General features: G+C 37.6%; 1 long non-coding RNA gene across 1 annotated transcript; it reads right to left on the bottom strand.

The window, feature by feature from the left end:
• Positions 1 to 1,548: 1,548 nt before the first annotated feature.
• Positions 1,549 to 20,190, bottom strand: LOC119088845. Its single transcript, XR_005092581.1, has 4 exons — positions 19,983 to 20,190; positions 4,663 to 4,756; positions 2,785 to 2,838; positions 1,549 to 1,915 (listed from the first exon to the last, which is right to left on the bottom strand). It is a non-coding gene; the product is annotated as an uncharacterized LOC119088845 (long non-coding RNA).
• Positions 20,191 to 22,282: the final 2,092 nt, after the last annotated feature.

Genomic DNA, 22,282 nt, shown 5'->3' with positions numbered 1-22,282 from the left:
TTCAAAATCTACTAAAACATGTTTCACACTTTCCAACATATCCCCCAAATGCCTGACTGTGGCTAGACAACACCTGTCCCTTAGTGATTGACCTAAATAAAGCCTCACCCAAGCAAAGAAATAATATAGATCCTAAGCTGATTTTGTTGAAAACAAATTTTATTTTACGCATTTAAGGAATACACATGATGCTGTAGAGCACAATATAAAGGTTACTATAATGACACAAATTAACCACCATCTCAGTTAACCCTGTTTTTAAAATTTTTAACCAGAACAAAATGCAGTCAATTGACATGAATCCCAATCGCGGTGCAAGTGGATCTCTCATAGCCTCCAGCAGTTGTTTAGTGCTCAAGGTGGGTTCATTCTATGACTCTTCCCCTCTGACCTACAGCTTCACAATTTCTCCCACCACCCCCAGCCTTGGTACCACTCTTCTTTTGTCTTTTTCCCCCCTTGTCTCTAAATATTTGGTGTTTTTTTCTTTGAGATTGCACTTACAAAGGGTATTTTTCTCCCCATGTCTGATATTTTTCATTTAGCATAATGTCTTCAGGCTCATCTTTGCTGTGGCAAGTGTTTGGCTCATTACTCAGAGACAGTATAATCACAGTGCAGCCACAAGTGGAAGCAGATTGCCACTCTGACTCCTACTGCATCATCTTGGATAGCAAATTACTTCAGCATCCTGTTATCACAGACAGGAGGGACGACCCATCTACATTTCGATCCTAACCTTGTCGTTCGCCATATGTGGATGTCAGACAAGTCTAACCTCTGTCGCTCGCTCACCATTAAAGATACTAACAGCAAATAAATGTTAAGGAGCAAGTGAGTTAAGCTATAAGAATGATACCTAGAAAGGACAGTTATTGGTACATTCTTAGATGTAAACCATGGTTAGTGTTGGCTACATTTTAAGACCAATTACACATTCAGAAAGAGAAAATGTCCTTGTGGCCTCTGGCACTTTAGAAGTGAAACAAATGTGAGCTAGAAAACCAATTAAATTAATATTATTTGGTTATACATAGCATTGACAAAGAAATGCTAATGGGGACCTTTGGGACTGTGGAAGTTTTAGAAGGAAATGGTTATTAGCTTTTCCACATATTACCTGAGGCAAAATGCATGTTAATATTCCATTGAAATATTAACAGTTAAATCTGAATAATAGTTCTAATTTAACAATCATGGAATACGAAAAAAATGTACTGAGAAAATTCTGAAGATAAAAAAAACATAAGTAACTTACTAGCTATATGAATAAATTAACTTTTAAGTAATAGCTTTACATATTATTTTCATTTTGAAAGAAAAATGTAGAACACTAAAAGAAGTTTGTCGCCAGGAATATGAAAGCATTATTATTAAAAAGTGAGAGGTAAATAGAACAGAGGGGATACAGAATCTATAGCCACTGAAATAAAGTGAATTCACCTTCCAGAACTTACCAGTTATGGAAAAGGTTTATAAGGTGTCCAGTAATGTTCTTAGAGTTGGAAATATGGGAGTTGGAAAGAAATTATTAAGGAAGCCATTTAGTATTTTTGAGAAAGTTTATTTAATTCTATTAATAGTTGCATAATTTCCCTTTCTACACATGATATACTAAGAAAGGACATCAGTAGAACACATATTTGGGCAGTTATTACTAAAAACAATGGTAGATTTCAAATGACTCATTTGTATTTTCTCCTGACAAATGCCAACCTGCAGATTAAAGGTTGTCAGCCTGGATTGGAAATCAGGCCACAGTTATGAACTAGATTGCAGTCAAGTCCCCAAATAGACTCACACTGACAGCCTCCACCAAGAGCCCCAGACAAGAGTTGCTGATTGCATAGATGCTTTTTACATTCCATACTGCTCTGAGATTCAGAGTTCTTTCCAGCAAAAAATATTCAGCTCCCTGGAAATACAGCAAAGAAAAAAGAGGCCACAGTCATTACATCAGGAAGTCTCCAAAACTCCTAAATTGATTCACCTAGCGCATAAGAAGAGACTATCTGCCCCCAATTAGCATTTACATGAATAAAGATAAACAATCCTAAAAGTATGATTGACAAAAAGTAAAATAATAAAATAAATAAAAAGCATTCTTCTCTGAGCCAAGAACTCCGATGAACTGATTTGAGAAATACATGAACCTTAAAAGAAGTCAGTCGGACACGGCAGTGCACACCTATAACCCTAGTCCTGTGAGGCTCAGGCAGGAGGATAGCTCATTTGAAGCCCGCCTGAGCTGTAGCATAAGGTTATGTCTTCAAAACAAAAGAGAGATAAAAAGGCAGAAGCCATAGACAGCTTCAGCGTTGCTGGAGGCAGATGTCACTCTGGGTGTGGGAAGACATAAGCACAATGGGTTTTAAACAGGACAGATAAGCCAGCCCTCCTGATTTCATTCCAACGCCTCAAGTGGGCCTTGGGTTGTAATTTCCAACAGAGGTTCCAAGGCCAAAGCCAGCTGAGTGGCTCCGAATGTGTGCTGGTAAGCCACCAGGGAGGAAAACAAACACGTTCCAACTCAAGAATCCAACTCGCCAGAGTACCACAACCTCTCTCATTCGGGGCCAGTGCTACTTCCTTTTAATCTACATCTGACATCACTGCGATACTTCTCTCTGAAGGCTGTAACTGACAACCTATAAAACGTAATAGCAGGCAGCCTTACAGTTCCAAAAATGAAAGGAGATTCGCCTCAACAGCGGCTCAATTGCCATACGCTACGTGGACTCTAAGTGCATGTTGAAACACGGCACACTCTGATCATAAACACACCTTATCTTCGCGCTCAGCACCTGGGGCAAAGGCAGGTTCACGATGTATGTCTTTCTGGAGAGACAAATAATAACAGTATTTCAGACTTTACAGTGTTTTAAAGCTTACAAAGTGTTTCATGCACATAATCTAGGATGGCAATAAAAAAATTATGAATTCCATTTCACACGAAAGCAAACCAAGGCTTGACGGTATTAAACAACCTCCAGATGGTTAATGAAATGGTAAATACAGGACTAGCCGACAACTAAAACTTCCTTGTTCTATAGGGCTTTTTCCATAGTCACCATTCTACACTATATACTGTATTGTTTTAATAGCTATCATAAGAACCAATTATAGAATCAAAATCTGTGTCCTGGCCTTTTATTATGACAGGATAGATAAGTAGATTCATTTTATAATCTAATCTATACTCCCACTCATGTGGCAAATATTTATTGAGATGGAAAGTAGCCCCTACCCTCAAGAATCATACATACATAAATAATAGGTAACCAATTCTAGGTTAGTCAGTTTTCTGCTGCTGTGACAAAATACTTAAAATAATTAAGTTAAAAGAAGGAACCTTTTATTGTGGCTCACAATTTCAGTCAGCTACATTGCTTTGGACAAGGCAGTGCAACAAAGCAGGACACCCCTCAACTAGAAAGGCTGCCCACTTCATGCTGGATGGAAAGATTGAAAAGCAAGGACAGAGAATAAGAAGCTGTCATCCCAATATCCATCCAATCCATCCCATGACCCAAATTCTTCATCTGGGACCCAGATCCTCAAGTCCCTGCCATCTGCCAACTGTGGCAAGATCTTAGAGATAAAGTGTCCAACACATAAGACTGTGGGTGGCAGTCATGCCCCAGACAGGAACTTCCAAAGCAATAGAAAAGTAATTACAAAAGCATCAAGGTGGGCCAGGCATTGTGAAAGCTCCAAGAGGATGAAATGCACCGTGGGCAAAGGAAACTAGTCCAGGGCAAAGGAAGGAAAATGTATGAAGAAGTAAAGACTCAAGCATCAGGGATGCTCAGGATGCGGATGCAGCAGATGTTTGATACGGAAAATCCAGACTCTGTCTTTGGATTTCCACCTGTACCTCCTTCCTTAGTCACCTCATCTTCACCTGTGGCTTTAAATGTTTTATGCTGCCAACAACTACCAGATGTTTAACTCTTATCTGCATCACTTCCCGGGCTCATGTCCAGCTCATTACCCAAGTACTCCAATATTTGGTAAGTGTCCTGACCGAGAAAAGCCCAAAACTGACCTCCTTATTTGCCCTCCATGCCTCTTGCAGTCTAGTTATCTCAATTTAAGACTGACTTGCCTTTCTTATTATTCAGCCTAAATCTCAGAGCATCCTTTAGCATCTTTCCCACATTTTTACTTCATAATCATTCAATAAAAACAGTAAATTCTGCTTTTGAAGTATGTCATCATTTCATGATCACCAACAACCAAATAACTGCAAGTAGCCTTCTAACTGTTCTTCCTAGTTCTACGCTGCCTGTTGATACCACTTAAACCAGTGGTTCTCAACCTGTGGGTCACTACCCCTTTAGGGGACAAATGACCCTTTCACAGAGGTCTCCTTAGACCATTGGAAAACACAGATATTTCATGAGGATTCATAACAGTACTAGAATTACAGTTATGAAGTAACAACAAAAATAATTTTATAGTTGGAGTTATCACAACATAGGAACTGTATTAAAGGGTCTCAGCATTAGAATGGTTGAGCACCATTGACTTAAAATGATCTTCTCAACATAGTAGCCAGAAAGACCCTGTTACAATATGTATGTAGGAAAAAAAGCAAATACCCATGAGTTATTCTTGATTATCATCTAGACAAGATTTACAATTACCTAGAAGACATACCTCTAGACACGTCCTCGGGGTGCTTCCAGAATGGTTTCACTGATGTGGGAAGATGTACTCTGAATGTGGGCAGCCCTATGCCAAAGGCTGAGCTCTTGGACCAGATAAAAAGGATAAGTCAGGCTAAGCATCGGAATTTATTTTTCTCTGTTTCCCCAGTATAGAATCACTCTTACGACTTTCTCCCACCACTGTGTCTTCTCCAGAGTAATGGACTGTATCCTTTCAAACCATGGACCCAAGTAAATCCTTCTTATGTTATCTGGTGCAGGCATTTTGTCATAGCAAAGAGGAAAACAACAGATATAAGCCCTTGGCTGTAGTTCTCTGGCCTCGTGTTCCAGGACACGCTCATCATCTTCACAGCCTGAGGACTACACTGAGGCTCTTTCTGCAATGCGCTAATCAGGGACCACCCACTGGACTTCTGTTTACTCTGCCTCAAGAGTTCTCCCCAGATAAATATGACTCATATTTTATCCCCTTTCCTGGGGTTCTTGAACATTCTCTTCTGAAAATGATTTTTTCTGATCATCTTGTTTAAAATTTCAATTGCCATTTCTGGTACTCTCTGTATCATTAATTCCCCATATTTATCTTCAAATATTCTTGTACTATCTGACATAATAACTCATTGCAAATCTCTGTTATGGTTTAAATATAAGTCTCCCAGGGTCCCCATTTCTAGCTGGTGACACTATATTTTACTAAGCTGTAGAAACTTCAGGAAACAAGGCCTTCCTACAGAATATAGGTCCCCAAGAGTGTTTTTGAAGGTAATATCACATGCTGGACAACTCTGTCTCATTCTGCTTCCTCATCTAGCTTGATGAAATACGGATGCTGTGGAATATGAGTTGAAGATGTGTTACATCGGTTTATGCTGTGGAGTTTAATGATGCAAAAATGTGTCGCATTCTTTTATGTTGCATTTGTTTAACTCTGTGAAGCTGTGTTACTTTGCCTGTCTAAAACACCTGATTGGTCTAATAAAGAGCTGAATGGCCAATAGCAAGGTGGGAGAGGCATAGGCAGGAGCCAGCACCCAGGTACACAACCAGCCATGGAGTAAGAAAGAAAGGAAGGAATATAGACTAGAGAAAGATAAAAGCCCAGAGGCAAAAGGTAGATGGGAGAATTTAAGAAGAAGCTAGCCAGAAGTATGCCAAACCATGACTGGGCATTCATAAGTAAAAATAAGTCTCTGTGTATTTATCTGGGAACTGGGTGGAAGGGCCCCCAAAGAGCTAAGATGGAAAAAAAAATGAACTATACTGAGAGAATGTTATTGAAGATTAACACCTGGTTCCTGGCCCCTCTGTCACTTTCTACATTCTGTCTGTAGATATCTACTTTAAAATACAGTATTAGCTACAGTCACCATGGCAAATATTTTCCAAAATGTATCTTAAACTACAGAATCTTTATACTCATTTGACCAACCCTGCCACGTATCTCCATCTGACTCCAGATTACTGTTTTTCTATTCTCTAGTGCTGAGTTGAACCACTTTCAACTCCACACATCAGTGATGTCATAAATTTGTCTGAATGTTCCTGGTTTATTTCTTTAAGTACAACATCCTCCAAGTTCATCTATCTTGTCATAAATAACAGATTTTTTCTTTCCATTTTAATTAAGCAATATCCATTTTATGCATGCATTGCCTGTTCTGTATCTATTACTGAGCACCAGGGTGTTGCCACAATGAACACAGCAATGCAAACATTCCTCTGGGTGCAAACATTCCTGTTTCAATTCCTTTGGACAAATACCAAGACATAGAAAATCCAGGTCATTTGGTAACCCTAATTTTAAATTTGAGAGGAAACTTCACACTGCTTCCCATAACATCTTTACAATTTGCATTCCCATTCACTGCACACAAGGGATTCCTTCCTTTTTTCCATCTTTTTTCACCTCCTTGGTGACTCCTTTCTTTCGAAGTATAGACCTCCTAATAGTATCTCATTGTGGCCTTAATTTTCCTTTCCCTAATAATTATTGATTTTTCCGTCTTTTCATAATCCTATTAACCTCTTGACTAACTTCTTTGGAAAATGCAGTTAGGTCTTTTATCTATTTTCAAGTTGGGTTATTGGGGGAACTTGCTCTTGACTTGTGACTCTTTACATATTTTGAATGCAGGGTCCTTCTTAGCCATATGTTTTATAGATGTTTTCTCTGTTCCCATATGCTGTTTTCACTCTATTGACAGTTTCCTTTGCTGTATGAAAGCCTTTTTGATGCAGTTCTATATGTCACTTTTTATATTTGTTCCCTGCGGTTTTTGTTACCAAATGTTCATCATCAAAACCAATGTCAAGTAAATTTTTCCCTGTGTTTCCTGCCTGGCATGTTATAGTTTTAGGTTTGACATTTAAGTCTTTAATCCATTTTGAGTATATATGTTATATATATAAAGTAAGATAAGGATGTCATTTCATACTAATGTTTATAGATATCTATATCTCCCATCAGTAATTATTGAAGAGAATATCTTTTCCCATTGTGTACTCTTGGTACTCTTGTTGAAGGTTGGTTAACTATGTATCTATAAGCTTCTTTCTGGACTCTTTTCTGTGTATATCTGAATAGAGTGAAGTTGCCCTTATTATACTTTTCAATGTATCTATTCCCGAATTTCTCTGAAATCTCCCCACTTATGTTCCAAAAAAGTATTCCTGACATAAATGGTTGTCAAAAATTGATGGTTGGTTGATGTTGCAGTTTAGTGAGGAATACAATCACTTCACTGCCAGTACTATCATCTGACTGATATCTATACTGTTTTTATTTGGGTAGAGATCTTCTACATGCTTGTTTACTCATTTATTTTGTATGCATTTATTCAAACTTATCATGTTTGTGTTACATTTAAGCAAACCTAACATAGTCTATAAAAAATATAAAGATTGCTTATAGAGTCACAAATTGTAGTGGAGCTCCAGGAGTCTAATTAGAGAGAAAGAAGAGGGTTTATATGAGCGAGAATTGTTGAAACCAACGTTGGATAAAGCACAGGGACAAATAGCCAAACGAATGGAAACACATGAACTATGAACCAATGGCTGAGGGACCCCCAACTGGATCAGGCCCTCTGGATAAGTGAGACAGTTGATTGGCTTGATCTGTTTGGGAGGCATCCAGGCAGTGGAACTAGGTCCTGTGCTCATTGCATGAGTTGGCTGTTTGAAACCTGGGGCTTATGCAGGGTCACTTGCCTGGGAGGAGGGGATTGGACCTGCCTGGACTGAGTCTACCAGGTTGATCTCAGTCCTCAGGAGGCTTTGCCCTGGAGGAGATGGGAATGGGGGTTAGGCTGGGGGGAAGGGGAGGGGGCAGGAGGGGGGAGAACAAGGGAACCCGTGGCTGATATGTAGAACTGAATGGTATTGTAAAATAAAATAAAAGGAAAAAAGAAAAAAAAACAAACTATTGTTCGGCAGATTCTGACAAAAAAAACATACTAAAGATTTCCAAATGATTAAGCTTCCCTTTTCTAAGAGAACATCATGAAAGAGCATTGCCTCTGTAGTTTTTGAAATATGATCATTGCCATAGCTGAATTTTCTTTGAACCCATCTAAGAAACTGAAACTTATGATGATGCCATCTAAAGAATTTTAGATGTGGACTTAGAATTCCCTGTCTTGAGGTCCTATTAAATTAATTATAACATCTTTGCTGTTCAAAATCATAGGCTTTATTTAGTTAGGCCAAGGTAAGAAGAACAGATCGGAAAACAAATGATATTAAAAAGGCAGTTCATTATTTTCATGGGTTGCAAGATAAACAGGCATGCCATACCCATGGCCACATAATAAACCTCTGGGATCAAGACAAGGAAAGGAGAGCTGGAGGACATAGGAAACAATCATTACCATAAGTCCTATGGGGAATGATTGAAAAGTCTGGATAAACAGGTTAGGGATTGGCTATGTAACTGAGAGTTTGAAGGGAAAAGCCTAAGCTATGACCCTGGCAATCCCAATAGGGTAGTTATACTGCTCATCTTCACACACCAATTTAAAAAAAAAAAAAAATGAATGAGAGTAAGAAGCTGGAAGAAGGGATTTAACCAATGTATGCATCAACAAGAGGAAATAACACAAGTCCCAGAGACCTTCACACCTGTCTTTAGGACATTGGCTTGGCCTTGAATATTAAACAGAGAGAAATTCAGGAGGGAAACAAAAGGCATGCATGATGCAACTGCTATCATAAACTTGTGATCCCCTTAGTCATTGTCTCAGAAGTTGTTACTATCACTATCAGTGATTGAGGGGACAATTTGATTCTCATAAGTTACTTATGTTGCCAGGCAGTGGTGGCACATGCCTTTAATCCCAGCACTCAGAAGGCAGAGGCAGGTAAATCTCTGTGAGTTTGAGGCCAGCCTGGTCTAAAGAGAGAGATCCAGGACAGGCAGCAAAACTACACAGAGAAACCCTGTCTTAAAAATAAATAAATAAATAGATAAATAAATAAATAAATAAATGATTACTTATACTTCAGAATAGTTTCACCAGTTTGGGTTCCAGTTTGCAGTTGCTTGTGATTAGTTTGGGTTCCATATAACAAAGATGTTTATCCATCAGTCCTGTTGCTCTTGTAAGTCAAAGTAACTCAAGAGGAAGGGTTTAGAAGAAAAACACAGAACCAGAGAACAGCAACATGGGGTTAGTTAATCTCGTGATGGTGCTCTTCTTCAGCTGCTTTGAACAATTTCACTGAGCTCTGTGGCACGGGAAACGTGTCTAGTGTCTGGTCATGGGACTATCTGAACAGGTATTCAGTAGGCAGGATATGAAAATCTAAAGAAAGGCAGCAGGCAGGGGGTTGGGGGCAGGGAGAGACAAAGGCCTATCATGGGCTTTTGAAATCTCAAAGCCCATTTCCAGAACCATCTCCACTAAAGACACACCTACCCCAACAAGCCCACATCTCCTAATGTTTTCCAAACAACTTACCAACTGGAGACTGCATATGGCAAATATATGAGCCTATGGGGATCATTTTCATTCAAACCACCACACTCTGGGAGGAGCATTGCATCCAAGGTCAGAAAGAACCTAAGAGTCAACCAGTCACAATGCATAAAGTAAAAAACATGATTAGTGCATTTGCCTGTACATAAAGCTTTGTTTAGTCATTTCAGAACTCTTTTCTTTGAGCCTTGTATGATAAGAAGAAATCTTATCTTGACTTTCAAGGTGACTTTTGAATAAACTATCCATATCTCAATTTCCATGCTTGCATACCAAACTCAGAATCTTCTCTAGAACAGAGAAAGCAATACATTCAATGGCCTGCATTCTTGAGTTTGGTTATTTTAATAGATGATTTCCACAAGTAGATTAGATACCAAATATCTATTCAATTAGTATTGTCTATCAAGAGCAACATCAGTATTTTAAACACCATTTAGTTGTGAAAAATGCTGTTGTGTCTAGTTTAAATCACCACATTCAAGCATGACTACAAAAGTTCCAAAATTCCTTTTGTTCTTGGTTAAGAATATTGACTTAATTAAATTACTATTTCTGTGATTGTAGCAAATGATTATTTTATTCTGGTATGTACTGTAATTACGACCGAACAAAAATCTAAAGGGTAAGAACAAAACTCACAATGTAAATAATTGCTAAATCTCTCTAGACACTCCATCTTGTTGACAATGGTGAAGGCAACTGTGATCACTTTTAATCATACTTTCTACAAAGAGATTCTTCTGAACAGACTCATAATGTTGATAATTGTATATGGCCCAGAAATCTCTCAGATGAAGACAAAGATAGAATCACAATGATTGTATCCTTAATTCAACATCTTGGTTTCTGCATGTCCAAATGTCAGATACATGCACTATAGGAATAGTATATTGTATTATATCATAAGCTCTTTGGAAAACAGAAAAATACAATCCAGATCTTTTTTAAGTAGTTAAATTTTAAGTATTTTATCTTGAAGGAAATCTGTACTTTGGGGTCTAAGTCAATGAATAAGGGACTATTTAGGATTATACTTTGGAAAAATTCTAGAGGACTCTTAAAGGAAGTACATGCTACAACCCAGACCCACCATGCCCAGTCTGATTTCTAAAAGAAACTTCTATGATTTGACTCTAGCTTAAAGTTTCAGAAATATTGGTCTAATACAGTCTCAAAATATTTAAATGAATCATTGGTGCATTTTCCCCTTTGTTTAAATGTATTGCAATTCTTAATACTTTGGACTCCCAAAATTAAGAGTATTCATAATCACCACTAAAAGGCATATTACTCTTATGATTGTAAATTCTTCAATTAGCAGATGACATTTACAACATATAAACCATTAGCAGTTAAATTTATCATCTATTGCTTGCCTACATGTGAAAGTTAATATTCACACAATATCTGTAAATCTTAACATGTATTTTGTATACAACTGGCATTGTCATCCGATAACAATCACAGATCAGAAAGGATGAAAATTTAGAGATATGAAGAACGAGATTGAAGTTGGCATTGAGCTGAAGTTGAAGCCACAGCAAAATTGAGATTTATTTTCTGGGTAACTAACCAATTCTTTCTCCTCTTTTGAATCTGCCAATTCAGTCTTAGAAATCTACTTATGCTCATGTCCAGGACAATTCCCTAAGCACAACCTAGAACATGCTGTGTCTTTCAGCCACAATGAATTCTACCCTTAGTTACTGGCTGAACTTCATTTCTATGAAATTCAAAAGTATAAATATAGCCATGATCTAATATTAAATAAAATTAGAAATCTATGATTGATTGCATAACAACTCTGTGTTTACTTTCTGTCTTGTCTTCTGGTGACTTATAAGTATGCCCTAAAGAACAAGAACACTGTTCAAATGTACCTTTAGGTAAAACTGTAGTTTTAAAAGATCTCTATTGCCTAATGTCATCTCACTGAGAGAATTTCACAGCTTTTGGGATGTTTAATACATCACAGGTTGACTCCATTGCTTTGGGGCCTGTACTAAAGCAGTACCTCATGGCAATAGCAGATGGTGACCACAATTTGTGGCCAGGACATCATTTTAAAAAATGATGAAGACATTGGGTCTTAAAATCTCCTTTGAGGGTACAACCTCACCTTCTAAAGACTCCATCCAATAGCAGAAAGGGTTGTGGACTGAGCTACAGCACATGTCTTTGTGGGGGAATTCCAAATTCAAAGTACCACAATATTTAAATACTGTGGTATCTAATAATGAGCATTGTAAATAATTACAAAGTACTATACAGTTTTTATATTACAAGAAACAACATATTATAAAAAGTCTGAACATGATCTTTCTCAATGCCAGGACTTATTGTTTTATGCCCAATCACCTATTCTGACCAGTCTGTGAAAAAGCATTTATTACTGCTTGCTTCCCATACAGTGTATTATCCTGCATGTCTGGTTGCCCTGAATGCTGCCCTCGCCATTTTACTGACTGACAAAAATATGTTTAGCTCAGCCAAACAGTCAATTTGGAGGAGAAAGGTTATACCACCTTGTTACTGCCTCTTTTCAACCTGTTGGCAATACTTCTTTTGTTTTCTTTCAATCCATGAGATATTAGTGATAATCTCATAAACCAAGCAATTAATCTCCATAGAAACAGGTTCACTATCAAAACATAGGTATTTAAAAGAGTAAAGTAATATGTCCATAAATGGGATGTTCTAGAACAAAATCATGGAAAGCCATTCTTGCTCATGCACTTATTAGAAGAATCTCACCTCAAAAATTACCCTCAGTCCAGTACCAATATAAAGTGAATCCTAAAAGTTTTCACTGGTAGAAGAGTGTGGTATGCACTCGAAGAACTAAGACTGCAGTAGTATTAAATGCCTAGTTGAGAAATCAAGTTCATGCTAACTAGAAACTTCACCACTACTTACTAAGGTCCATGGTGTTAAAAGGTACTTTACACACTTCCAGAGAAGAAAAGTAATTATCAGTGTCACCCAGCTATATCAATATCACCAGCTACAACATACAACTAAGACCATCCTGCCTGTAATACATAACGGTGTGATGCTGGCACAAATGTTATAAGAGTAACCAATCACTTTTTGTTGGATTTAAGGCTCAGTCCAACCTCTAACATCTCTCAAATCTCTTTAGATAAGCTTCTTCTTACAGTAAATGGGAATTAACAAAAAGATCCACACATGAGACTTTGTTATCAAATCCTTCCCATCAAGTCTCGGGAATCTACACAGAACAGGAGGCAAAAAGGATGGAAATGCTTTTTTTGTCTCAAGAGTAAATATAAAAGAAGAAAATAAAGCAAGAAAATGCAAGTAAATTATTTGTAATCAAATAAAGTAGTTAAGTATAAACTATCAAGGTGAAGATCCTCATCTTGCATAACAAGAAGTCAACAAATCATGTATAAATTTGAGAAAACAGAAAATTATTATCATGATATGATTAAGTATGAAAAACTAAAATACTTGAAAGTGGTTGTTACTAGGTAGAAAAGTAGGGAAATTGGTGTTATCTCCTCTTTTACACAAGTCACTAAGCAATTCTTTTTAAAGGCTTTGATCATTTTCAAAGTCAACTAATAACTATAAAAGATAATTGTAGTTAGAGATAAATGTTAAAAAATAGGTCTGGGGGATGGAAATTTATGAACAGTTATCTCCATGACTTTGTGAATGAATTCAGTTATAATAATTGATATTAAAGGGCTATATGCATTTTGAGCCTTAAAATATTGTTAAAATATTGCTGAACTTTGATTTAATATCTTGACTATAATTGAAATTTAAACCAAATAAATAATCAAATTTGAGAACTGGTTATTTAGTGATGTGCAATTCATTAAACATAAGTTTTAATGATCAGTAGTTGAAACATTCTAACTATGTAAAAACTGATATCAAATAAATAGGCCATATTTATATGGAATAATATTTTACAGTCATCCTAAAATTGTGTTTTCAAATAATGTAAAATTATACAGGAGAGTATTCAAAATAATTACAGTGTAGTAAACACTTTTATAATCTTTCATTTTTGATAATTATTTCTCTATAAAACAACATAATTATTCCTAAATAGTGAATAACACATGTTCTTCCTAACTGAGTTTTCTATATTGTCTGCAACACTCAGTTTTGGATGGAATAAAAGAGAATAGGTGTGTAATTTTCTATAGACGTAAACTCAATCCAATTCCTATATTTTCCAGAAGGACTCAATTCCTTCCCCTTTCCAGTTCCTCATGTATTTCTCTCTAGGCTCTTCCTCAGTTTCTTAAATCCTGAGTGAAATGAAGATGACAAAGTAGGAGAGGGGTTTGGGCATGCCATGTGGCAAAAGACATAAAGGTGACCGCAGATGTGCTCTTCTTCTATTGACACCATTTGTATCAGGTTCCTAGTTAATTAAATTAATTATATACAATACAACAATACATTGTGTGTTCATTCCTAGTGCCTAACTGGTTTGATTTCTGCAATATCTTTCCAAGCCAGTATTTCTCCATCATTACCCTGGCCCCACCTGACCCTCTCTCTCCCTCTACTGCCAAATTTCATGGTTTCTGCATATATTTTTTAAGTTGCCTATGAAAACCTGTTCCCTCATTTAAGGTTTGGTGAGCATATCCACTTTAGCAACACTGGAGAAAATGTGGCACTGGAGAAAATAAGCATACCTGACTTCTTTTTTATCTAGATACATGCTTTTCAAAAAGTGACTCTGTTACTATCTGGGAATCACACTGTTAAAATGCAGATAAATCATCTTGCTCCAAACTACTGAACTGGCATGACCCCCAAAAAAATGCATCTTTAAAATTTGAAATTGAGTCTTTACACAAACTCAGATTTATAAAACAAAGAATTCAAATGTTTATGAACATAATCCCATGTGTTTTACATATACATAAATATTAACACACTTTTAGAAATTGTGAATTCCCTACTTCATCCTTCCATTTTGCCCCCAAAGTCTTGAACAATCAACCAGGAAGTTTTTTCCTACCTCAGTTTCTGGAAGGAACTCTGCTCTTAGCGTGCTCTACTTCAAAGACAAATTCAGTTAGCAAAATGTATATAGTATAAACCCACGAGATAGATTTCACACAGCTGGATAGCGTGGGATCCCATTTACATCACCTTGTCAGCAGGAAGGACAAAGCCATTGTGATGGACAATTTATTAACAGAAGACAGACTGGGTATAATAAGGAGAATTATAACTTATGACTTATTATGACTGAAAAAGCATACCATGAGAAAAATTGGGAGATAGCTAATCTGTTTTGTGTACTGATTACTTAGGTGGTTAAACAAATAAATTCACACATTATAAAATGTTGAATTATTCAGTTTTATAATGTTGACTCTAAGACAAGTTTTAGCTCAACTCAATAGTGGGTTTTGGGGGACTACTTACTTAGACGGCTGGTTACACCTTTGGACAGTGTAACATTTTTCAGAGAGTACTAAGTCTGTAGAATATTCATTTTCCAGCCATGCATGTGCACTGTGCTCAAATAAACACAAATAATACTGAATAAAAAAATAAGACAAATAATTATGAAAATATTTTTTTAATAAGACAATTTCTGGTGGAAGTCCATAAGATCACAAAGCTTGGCATGGCAGAGAAGTGTGTGATTCTGGGTCTCTGGGTCCAGCTGTGGTTTGGAATGAATTCCTTTGCCATTGGTTTTTCATGTCTACTGTGGTAGTCTGAATGTAATTGGCCCCCATAATCTCATAAGGAGTGGCACTATTAGGAGGTGTGGCTTTGTTGGAGTGGGTGTGGCCTTGTTGGAGGAAGTCTGTCACTATGTGGGGGGAGTCTTTGAGGTTTCTTATGCTCAGAATACCACTCAGTGTCTCAGTTGACTTTTTATTGCCTGCAAGATGTAGGACTCTTATCTACCTCTCCAGTACCACATAAGCCTGAATGTTGCCATGCTCCCCACCATGATAATGGACTGAACCTTTGAAATTGTAAGCAAGTCACCTCAATTAAACGTTTTACTTTATAAGATTGCTGTGGTCATGGTGTCTCTTCACAGCAATAGAAACATAACCAAAACATTTACTTTTAAGATGTCAGGTTCAGTGATTCCGAAATAAACCAGAAGTGCTCAGGAGGCAGAGGCAGGCAGATCTCTGTGAGATTCAGGCCAGCCTGGTCTACAGAGCAAGTTCTAGGACAGCCAGAGCTGTTACACAGAAAAATCCAGTCTCCAAAAAAAAAGAAAGAAAGAAAGAGAGAGAGAAAAAAGAAAGAAAGAAAGAAAGAAAGAAAGAAAGAAAGAGAAGAAAGAAAAGAAAGAAAGAAAGAAAGAAAGAAAGAAAGAAAGAAAGAAAGAAAGAAAGAAAGAAAGAAAGAAAGAAAGAAAGAAAGAAAGGGAAAGGAAAGGAAAGGAAAGGAAAGGAAAGGAAAGGAAAGGAAAGGAAAGGAAAGGAGAAAGGAAAGGGAAGGAAAGGAAAAAGGAAAGGGAAGGGAAGGAAAGGAAAGGAAAGAGGAAGGAAAGAGGAAGGAGAGGAAGAAGAAAATAAGAAAGCACAGTATGACTCACTCTAACAAAATACAACTTTTGGACTGGAGGTGTAAGTCAGTGATAAAACCCTTTGTCTAGCAAACTCAAAACCCTGGATTAAATCCCCAATGCTACCAAAAATGTCATCTTTAAACAATTTTAAAATGTATTTTTCATCTTTCATTCATATTCCATTGAGAAAACTCAATAGCCTTTTCTTAGCTTGCTGTGGAATGTAAATACTGCTTGAATTGATTGTAGTTTGTCTTGAATTCACAGCTTCTCTTTTATTGGTTTAGCTAGTGAACTCATACAGAACACTCAAAAAAATTGGCCATATAAACAAAAACAGAACATAAAAACAGATAAGGGTTTAATTTTAAACATCGTATATTTAGTTACTCATTAACAGGCACAGTATTTTTGTTTTAATGCCCATCATGAGGTGATTATTATAATAATCCAGCTATTGGGCATATCCACCACCATCCACTATTATTGTTTGTGTTGTTTTACAGTCAGAGCATTGAAAATCTGACTCAGGAAGTATCTCAGTGCACACTGCAATATTATTAACTATAACTTTTGTCTTACAGACTAGCTCCCCAGGACCATTTATCTTACCTAAGTTAGCATTATGTCCTTTGACCCAGATTTCCATTTCCTCCTTTTGCCTGTCTTCTTATTCTGTATCCTAAAATTCAATTGTTTTTACTGCCATGTATTAGGGAGACCATACAATATTCTTCTATCTGCAGTGTAGTTTACATAGCATAACATAACATCTTCCAGATTCATGCATATTGTTCCCAGTGGCAAGTAAAAAGGTTCTTAAATTTGATTGTAGTGTCTATGTACCAATTCTAATTAGCACTGTAAATACTGAGTCAAAATAAAGACAAAAAAACTGAAAAATATTCTCCAGAACCCAGCTCATAATACACAGGAGATTAGGTTGTGACTAATCTGTAACTCCAAATGTCTTACTCAAGGGAATAATATAAACAAGAGTAGGGAGAGAGACCTGCCTTGAAAAACTCACCATAGTCTATTTACTCCCTCCTTAAATCAATACTCCTTTAATAGAAAGAGAGAGTACCATTACCCCACTGCCAACTGCAGCAGGAAAATATATCCACAGAGAATGAATCGGGAGAAAAGAACAAAAGCGAAATCACATACACAGCGCTGAGTTAAACACATTCATTGGAATCAGAGCATCAATGAGAAACACACAAAGCTTGGAGAAAACAACAGACGTCAACGACATTGGGAGTCATTTACAATAAGGTACAGTGTTTTAGAATGAAAAACTAAGACTTATATTAAAGTTCTGAACACAAACAAATAAGATGGCTCAAGCCTGTAATCCCAGCACTTGAGAGGCTGGGGCAGGAAGATTATAACAAGTTTGAGGCCACCTGAGACTAAATGGTGAGTTCTAGGTTGGGCTAGTTCACAGAGTGAGATCCTGACTCAAAAAGTCAATAAATAAGTAAGTAAAGTTCAGCACACAAAATCCATAACTCTACTCTTTCCAGTTCAATATATTGAGAAAATAAACATGACTTTTCCCTCAGCATACTATTGCTTCAAGTTTTATTTCTGAGATACAGTGAGATATAGTTCACATATTCAGAGGTTAATGTAAATTGAATGTCAAGAACAGTCTGCAACCCAGTAGCTGGAAGCCACTCTATTCATGTCTAAATGCACAGCCCACAACAGAGAGAGGCTGCCAGACCCAGAGCCAGCAGCATCTGCAGCCCAGAAGAGCACAGCGGCTCCAGGAGGATCTGGACAGAGGCTCTCACATGAATACTTTGCTATGAGCTGGACTTCAGTAGAGGAGGCATGTTTCCTAAGAATGGTTTGCACTGTTCTTCCGGGGTCTTTCCCCATCCTTACTAGAGATGATGGTGGCAAACTCCACTCCTGGTGGTTGACATCCTCAATGCTCTTTCAAAATAGTCTTGTATGCCTAATGTCCTCTTAGTGAGTTTAGTTCTTACAATGACAGACCATTGTGAATGGCATCAAGATCTTAGTTAAAGTAGACCCCAACTTACCACCAGCAATCAGCCTTCTAAATAAGCCAGAGTGCTCCCACTGTGTTATCTACAATTGCTCAGGATTGTAGATTACTAACATCTTTGGAGCAACCAAAAGGAATTATTAGCACTGTGTTGCCTGAGGTTGAATATTTGCAAAGGTATTTTTCCTAAGAACTTTTTTAGAATGGCTTCTTAAATCATGAAATGATTTAATATTTTATATTAAAATACAGAGTTACAGAAGGCCATGTTCATGCAAGTAGCATATAAGGTATATGTGAATATCCCCACATACCCTGCTACTGTCCCTTTTTTATTCTCTTTTTGTTAGTCTCCTTTGTTCTACTAGAATTTTGCTTCTATTTTCAAGTCATCTATATACATATTGTGTTTCCATGTGTGTCTGGTGCCAGAAGAAGTTAGAACAGCCACCATGTGGGAGCTAAGAACTGAAACCAGGTCTTCTGCAACAACTGAAAACTTCTTAACCACTCTAGCCCCCACACGGATATTTTTTCATCTATAATGTGTAAGATCCATAAATTAGAAAAGCGAATATGTCATATAATCTTTATGGGACTGACCTAACTCACAGTTTAAAGTTGGGGTTTATTAAGTCATCACTGGAGTTAGACAAGATTGTGAGAAACGAGAGAGGACATTTTCACAGGATCCATAGTTGATATAAATTATACACTCAGTTCCCCCACTTCGTAGGACTTTCTCTTACTCCTTCAGGTTTTACTCGCTACCTGATTGTCCACAAACCAACACTCAGAAACATAAAAATACACACTAACCTTTAAACAGAGACCTAAAAAAAAAATCTGTGAACACATTTTAATTATTGCATATATTTAAATCACTAAGCTTACTAATTTTCAATCACTTAACTTTTACCTGGGGTGTTACTCACTTTGCTAAGAAAAGATCCAGTGAGTTTATTTACCTAGGAAAGGAGTGTGTTACAACATCATGATCCAAATTAAATAAAATAAGGATATGAGTAGTTTTTCAAAGTCTACTGAATTCCTTAAAATACACTATTGTGCCAGGCGGTGGTGGCGCACGCCTTTAATCCCAGCACTTGGGAGGCAGATGCAGGCAGATCTCTGTGAGTTCAAGGCCAGTCTGGGCTACAGAGTGAGTTCTAGGAAAGGCGCAAAGCTACACAGAGAAAACCTGTCTCAAAAAACCAAAAAATAAAAATAAAAAAATACACTATTGTTTAGGAAAGCACAGTAGAAGATGGCTTGAAGCTTGGTGGGGAATTTGAGAGAATTGATGAATGATAATGCCTGAAAACAGACATACAAGTAGCATTATACACATTAAACAGGTTATATTTAGAAATATGTGTGTGCATATACATATACACATACAATAAAAATTAGTCTTAAAAAAGAAGCAGTAAATTTGAAGGAAGCAGGGAGGAGTATATGGGAAGATATGGAGGAAGTAAAAGCAGGGAGAAATGTAGTAATGAAATTATAATCTCATGAAGTAAAAAAAGAATTAATGAAAAGAATATAGTCACAGTTCTGTTGTGTTCTAGGTTTGTAGTGTTTAAATACACTGTTGTACAGGGATTTGAACTATAAAAAGGGACACCTGTGCACTGGATCTAACAGTGGGTTGAGAGACAAAACACAGGCCTTAAAAATTGAAAATGTTCGAAAATGCTCCTTGTTCTCTTCAGAAGCAGCATAAGGTACTCGAGAATAACTCCTCCGCAACTCACATGCACCTGCTGGGTTCCTGGCATTGTCACTCAGGAGAGTGTGACTTGGTCTGTAGGCAACACACAAAGGACCACAGTGGGGGAAAGCAGACTGCAAGCCAGACTGAGAGCAGCTCTGTTCCATTTCTGATCTTCACCAAGGACACCTTGTCATTGCCTGGGTGCAGAGGTATAAACCGGAGGTAACTAGCTTGCCTAATTCATGAGGTTCTTGTGATGCTCTTAGATCATAGCTGAATGCTCAATGACATCACAATAGAGAGTAGATGAAAGCAGGGTGAGATCATAGGAAGCAGTGTAAACACATGTGAAGTGTCTTGTCTTCTGATCATCCCAAATCAAACAAAGATTCACAAGTTAAAACTATTTGATATTTGTTTGATAAACCAGTTCACTTCCTGTTCTGTACTGTATTTCTCAGGCATGACACAATTAGGATCTTTCAATGAAAAGTATATTTTATATTAAAAGCACATGTTGCTAATGCTACCTATCTTTGAATGAGAAAGAAAGGGAGCAATGCGGAGGCTGAAGAATTTGTCTTTCTAGAGACTTCCAAATTAATATCAATGCTGCTAGTCCTGAGAGCACACAGTGAAAAACTGCCCTACCCTTGATGGAGAGATACAGGCAATCAATGGCTGCTGAGAAAAAGAAAATCAGTTTCTCTGCAGACAAGCTCTCACTAACAGGTAATCCAATCTCAAGTGGTCAGCGCTAAACACACATACATAAGAGCAACACTAAATGCATTCAAATAGGATGTCACGGATTTAAGAAGTAGTGGGAGGGGGCAAGCAAGGAATTAGAAGGGGAAGAGGGAGGGGTGGAAATGATGAAAATATAGAACACATTTAAAAATTCTCAAAAAATAAAAACTGGGGATGAGGGGTGGGCAATGGAGGGTAGGGGATAGGGGATGAAAACATAAGGGAATGGATGGTTGAGCTGGAACAAGGAGGGGAGGGAATGCAATGAAAGAAATACCATGATGGAGGGAGATATCATGGGGATAGAGAGAAACCTAGTGCTAGGGATGTTGCCAGGAATTCCCAAGGATGATCCCAGCCTGGGCTACTAGCAATAGTGGAGAGGGTGCCTGAACTGAATAGAGATCAAGCCGGTGAATACCCTAACTGTCATCATAGAACTTTTCTCCAATGACTGATGGAAGCAGATGCAGAGATCCACAGCCAATCACTAAACAGAGCTCCAAGAGTCCAGTCAAAGAGAGAGAAGAAGGATCCTATGAACAAGTACATCAGGATCATAATGGGGAAACATGAAAGGATGACCAAATCAACCTAGAGGGAACTCATGAAAGTTGAACCAATGGCTGTGGAGCCTATGTGGGACTGGACTAGACACTTTGCATGGTGAAACAGTTGTATAGCCTGATCTGCTTGGGAGGCCCCCGGCAGTAGGATCAGAATCCATCTCTGGTGCATGAGCGGGCTTTGTGGGGCCAACTACCTGTGAAGGTACACCTAGTGCAGCCTTGAGGCAGGGGGATGGGCTTGGACTTGCCTCTACTGAATGTGCCTACCCATAGGTGGCCTTGTCTTCTTGTAGGTGGTAGTGGGGGTGGATTGGGAGGGGGATGCTGAGGGGGCAGGAGGAGGAAAGAGGGGTATCTTTTATTGGTGTGTAAAATGAATGAAAAATTTTTCTAATAAAAAATTTAAATTTAAATTAAGAAGTGAATAAGAGAGAAATAAGCATACATATCCATATGGATTAATATATTAGGTCATATTTTAGTGAATTTTAAATTGATCTAGTATGTGCTATACACTTGAATAGGTACAGTATTTTTTATTTCAAATACCAAGTTGTTTTTGAAAAAAAAAACAAAAAATTGGCATAACCTCAAGATGTAAACACTGACAAATATGTGAGAAGAAAGCACAGCTCACATGAGAGCCCTGGTCCTAAGGACAAGCTCTATCAAAGTCTGGAGGCATAAAGAATAAGGTTCACATCTCAGATGAGTTGCCCAACATCTAAGGAAAGGCTGCATTTGGCCAAGCAGCATCTTTGGGCTCCAGAAAGAACATCACCAGACCAGAAACAGAAAAACCGAATATCCAGAAAGTGCCAAGGGCTAAGGTATACAGAGCAATTAGAAAAATTTCCCATTTGCTCATGTAGATCTGATCTATTTCTCCTTCTCTAGGCTATCTACATATCCCTCTTAGGGTCCTCCTTGTTAGTTAGCTTCTCTGAAGCTGTGGGTTTGTAGTCTGGTTATCCTTTGCTTTACATCTAGTATCCACTTATGAGTGAGTACATACCATGTT

The sequence above is a fragment of the Peromyscus leucopus genome, chromosome 12 (assembly GCF_004664715.2).
Source record: "Peromyscus leucopus breed LL Stock chromosome 12, UCI_PerLeu_2.1, whole genome shotgun sequence".
In the NCBI taxonomy this organism is placed as follows: Eukaryota; Metazoa; Chordata; class Mammalia; order Rodentia; family Cricetidae; genus Peromyscus; species Peromyscus leucopus.
The sequence above is the reverse complement of the archived record's forward strand: the minus strand, read 5'-3'. Positions and strand labels throughout refer to the sequence as shown.